Genomic DNA, 5,009 nt, shown 5'->3' on the forward strand with positions numbered 1-5,009 from the left:
AGAGCGAGACTCCATCTCAAAAAACAAAACAAACAAACAAAAAAACCCAACACTTTGTTATAAATAAAATTTTGTTGCTGCAAAAGAAATAGCACTCGAATATAAAATTTTCTTTTTAATTCTCAGCAAGGCAAGTTACTTCTATAGAAGGGTGCGCCCTTATAGATGGAGCAATGGTGAGCACACACTTGGACAAGGGAGGGGAAGGGGTTGTTATCCCTGACACATGTGGCCCTTGCTGCTGTATCGTTCTGCTATTGGCTGTTGTTAGACCACACAGGCTAAACGAATTCCGATTGGCTAATTTAAAGAGAGTGATGGGGAGAGTGGTTTGGCAGGAAAAATGATTATGACAGAGCAGGTAATAGGAATGAGTCAGGGTGGAGTAGGAAATCAGAATGAGTCAGGGCAGAGAATGAGTCACGGTGGAGTAGGTAATCGGAAAAGGTTGCTTTACGTGGAAGTTAAGTTTAAAAGTAGAAGGCAAAGAATTGAACATACTGACATATTAATTCTTTGAAGAGAAATTTATAGCTGGGCGTGGTGGTTCACACCTGTAATCCCAGCACTTTGGGAGGCCGAGGCGGGCGGATCACGAGGTCAGGAGATCGAGACCATCCTGGCTAACACGGTGAAACCTCATCTCTACTAAAAATACAAAAAATTAGCCGGGCGTGCTGGCGGGCGCCTGTAGTCTCAGCTACTCGGGAGGCTGAGGCAGGAGAATGGCAAGAACCTGGGAGGTGGAGGTTGCAGTGAGCCAAGATCACGCCACTACACTCCAGCCTGGGTGACAGAGTGAGACTCTGCCTCAAAAAAAAAAAAAAAAAGAAAAAGAAGAAGATAAATTTATAACTCATATTTAACAACTTCCTCTTCTTGCATTTTTCCTTTCAGCTTTTTCTTCAAACTCCTTTAACATGTCTTGGCTTAATTGTTCTGCTTGATTTTCCAAAAGAAGGAGCTTCTCTGGTTAAGGTGGAGAATAGTTAAGGGAGGTCTTAGCAAGTATCATTTCTATGAGCCTCGGCACCAACCCACAGATGCATGATATGACACAGCACCCGACAAGATTAGGTACCCCTATTACGGCTACGAGGGAGGTAAGAATCGAGGCTATTATTACTCCTTTCCATTTACCGAACCACTTTTCTAGCCATCCTGTAAAGGGATCATTTACCCACGAGCTGCTGGCTAACTCATTGGATAGAGCAGTCAGTCCTTGCAATGCCTTTGTTATACTTCCATCAGGGGCGGTGTTGAAGGTGCAACATTGAGTTTTAATCATGACGCAAACTCCTCCTCTTTCTGCTAATATGTCTAAGCCTATCCTATTTTCTCAAGCCATCTGGCTAGTAGCCTCTAACTGCTTAGCTATTCCTTTTACAGCATCTCTAGTGTACTTAATAAATCGCTGTTTGTTGTAATAGATGTAGTTTATCCAATCTACATTTTTATTAATTGTCACCCACCAAAATATTGACTCAAATCCTGCAGTTATTTCATTTCGGGCTTTAAATCGATCTGGTATTCCCCGTGGGACTCCAATTGCGTCTAAATAGATGTGGAGTCGAAAGACCCATAAGGGGCTTCTCTCACTTTATGATGTCTTATTTTTCCTTCCTCTGGTTGATGAAATGCCAGGGTGAAAGGGATAGCCAATTGGACTAAAGCACAAGTGCCACTCCAGTTATTTGGCAGTGTCCAGTAAAGGTCCACCACAATACCACACATCCATTTGGGGATGAACAAGGGCTGACTGATTGGTAAGCTCTTGAAAATTCTTAAGCTCGAGCCTGCCCAGCCTGCGGTGACAGCATGGCCACGGCATGGCATCAGCAGCAGCGGCAGCAGCAGCGGCTGGCAGCCACGCAGGTGTTTATGTCAGGTTGCGGGGTCTCACGGCGGCATGGTGGACTACCTGATCAGAGGCGGCACCGGCTACATGCCCGAGGACGGGCTCATGGCGCAGCAGCTCTTTGCTGGTGCAGCAGCTCGCGACGGCCTCACCTACAACAACTTCCTGATTCTCCCAGGATTCATAGACTTCATAGCTGATGAGGTGGACCTGACCTCAGCCCTAAACTGGAAGATCACGCTGGAGATGCCACTGATCTCCTCCCCCATGGACACTGTGACAGAAGCTGACATGGGCATCGCGATGGCTCTGATGGGAGGTATTGGTTTCATTCACCACAACTGCACCCCAGAGTTCCAGGCCAAGGAGGTGTGGAAGGTCAAGAAGTTTAACGGAGCTTCATCATGGACCCCGTGGTACTGAGCCCCTCGCACACTGTGGGTGATGTGCTGGAGGCCAAGATGCAGCATGGCTTCTCTGGCATCCCCATCACTGAGAGAGGCACCATGGGCAGCAAGCTGGTGGACATTGTCACCTCCCGAGACGTCAACTTTCTTGCTGAGAAGGACCACATCACCCTCCTCAGTGAGTTGATGACACCAAGGATTGAGCTGGTGGTGGCTCCAGCGGGTGTGATGTTGAAAGTGTCAAATGAGATCCTGCAGCCGTAGCAAGAAAGGGAAACTGCCTATCATCAGTGATCGCAATGAGCTGGTGGCCATCATCGCCCACACCAACACGAAGAAGAACTGAGACTACCCTCTGGCCTCCAAGGATTCCCACAGGCAGCTGCTATGCAGGGCAGCTGTGGGCATGTGTGAGGATGACAAATACCACCTGGACCTGCTCACCCAGGTGGGTGTCAACATCATAGTCTTGGGCTTGTCCCAAGGGAACTCATCGTATCAGATCGCCATGGTGCATTACATCAAACAGAAGTACCCCCACCTCCAGGTGATTGGGGGCAACAAGGTGACACCAGCCCAGGCCAAGAACCTGACTGACCCTTGTGTGGAAGGGCTGCATGTGGGCATGGGCTGCAGCTCCATCTGCATCACCCAGGAAGTGATGGCCTATGGTCGGCCCCAGGGCACTGCTGTGTACAAAGTGGCCGAGTATGCCCGGCGCTTTGGTGTGCCTATCATAGCCGATGGCGGCATCCAGGCTATGGGGCACGTGGTCAAGGCCCTGGCCCTTGGAGCCTCCACAGTGATGATGGGCTCCCTGCTGGCCGCCACCACAGAGGTCCCCAGTGAGTACTTCTTCTCAGACGGGGTGTGGCTCAAGAAGTACCAGGGCATGGGCTCACTGGATGCCCTGGAGAAGAGCAGCAGCAGCCAGAAACAATACTTCATCGAGGGGTATAAGGTGAAGATTGCGAACGGTGTCTCCAGCTCCATCCAGGACAAAGGGTCCGTTCAGTAGTTTGTGCCCTACCTCATAGCAGGCATCCAGCATGGCTGTCAGGATACCGGGGCCCGCAGCCTGTCTGTCCTTTAGTCCATTTTGTACTCAGGAGAGCTCAAAGTTTGAGAAGTGGACCATGTTGGCCCAGATCAGAGGTGGCGTCCAAGGCCTGCTCTCTTATAAGAAGTGGCTAAACTGAGGACAGGGGTGGAGGCTGAGGTGGTGGAGGAGGCGCACTCCAGTGTCCACCTTTGGGCACAGCCTCCCTCCATAACTGAGTGGTCCACAGATTTGCAGTATGGGTTCCCCAGCTCCTTTCCAGGGAGAGAGGAGGGGTCCAGAGGGGTCCGTGGCCCCTCGCTGGGGAGCCAGGGCACTCAGGCCTTTCTTGCTGCAGCCTGCTCCAGCCTGGCCCCAGCCCTAGGGGCTGGTGGCCCCTCCTGGCTTCTCCTGAAGGGCACCTCCCTGCCCCCAGCCCCCCAGGAAATGGTGCTCTCCTGGCCCTGCCTCTGGCCCTTCCCAGGCCGCTGCCCCCTCAGCCATGTGGCACTTCTGAGCTCCTGACCTAGGCCAAGGGGGGGTCTCTGCCCCCTTCCCCGGCCCTGGACTACCCTTGGGTCTTGCTCCTCAGGCCACTTCCCTGCTCCTGGGGAGGAGGCTGCCCTGGTCATGGCCACCTGCCTGTCATTCCTGACTCACCACCGTCCCTGGGTGTACCGTTTCTGCCCTCTCCTCAGCTGCAGTTGAAGGCTTTAACTTTGCACACTCTGGGATCACAGTTGCGTCATTGTGTATTAAATAATCAGAATAAATCAAGCAGCTCTCAAAAAAAACAAAGAAAGAAAGAAAGAAAATTCTTAAGCTCACTGCATCCCTTCAGGTCTCCAAGGAACACTAAGTTTCCTCCCTGTCGTGAGAGACATGAAGTGAACTTAGTGTTGGGAAACAGAAGCTGGATGGCCCTCAGGGGCTGTCCTGCAGGGTATCAGACTTCAGGATATAGCAGAGAGAGAGCTTGGCACGACTTGTTACCCCAGGCTGTAGAATCCTGGAAAAGAGCTACCATGCAACCCATGCCCGGTCGACTGGAGGACCACCCTAGTGGAAAGGGGACAATCTAGGCTTCTGGCCTGCCGTGCGCACAAGCATAACAGTTGCTTTTGTTTAACGTGTGGACGGAATATTTGATCCATTACAACCAGGCATTTATGTCTTGGTATCCTGTCTCAATTGCCAAAGCTTGTTTTACGTCTTTAACTTCTACCATCACTATCTTGGCCTTGTTGTTAGATAGAAGAACAATGGTTCCACTGTGAGGTTTTGGAAAAAGGCTTAGAGGAAGGTGCAGGCAGTGGGGGATCAAAGAAATGCATTTCTTTTTTTTTTTTTTTTTTTTGAGACAGAGTCTCGCTGTGTTGCCCAGGCTGGAGTGCAGTGGTGCGATCTCGGCTCACTGCAAGCTCCGCCTCCCGGGTTCACGCCATTCTCCTGCCTCAGCCTCTCCGAGTAGCTGGGACTACAGGTGCCCACCACCACGCCCGGCTAATTTTTTGTATTTTTAGTAGAGACGGGGTTTCACCGTGATCTCTATCTCCTGACCTCCTGATCCGCCCGCCTCGGCCTCCCAAAGTGCTGGGATTACAAGCGTGAGCCACCACGCCCGGCCCAAAGAAATGCATTTCAAACAATCCAATAGGGTCTGTCCCTGAAACCTCAGCCTCCATACAGTAAAACCGGCTTATAG

General features: G+C 51.1%; 1 pseudogene; it reads left to right on the forward strand.

Annotated features, from left to right (window-relative positions):
• Positions 1-1,909: 1,909 nt before the first annotated feature.
• LOC129485431 (inosine-5'-monophosphate dehydrogenase 1-like) lies at positions 1,910-3,464 on the forward strand (annotated as a pseudogene).
• Positions 3,465-5,009: the final 1,545 nt, after the last annotated feature.

The sequence above is a fragment of the Symphalangus syndactylus genome, chromosome 6, assembly GCF_028878055.3.
Source record: "Symphalangus syndactylus isolate Jambi chromosome 6, NHGRI_mSymSyn1-v2.1_pri, whole genome shotgun sequence".
NCBI classification, from domain to species: Eukaryota; Metazoa; Chordata; class Mammalia; order Primates; family Hylobatidae; genus Symphalangus; species Symphalangus syndactylus.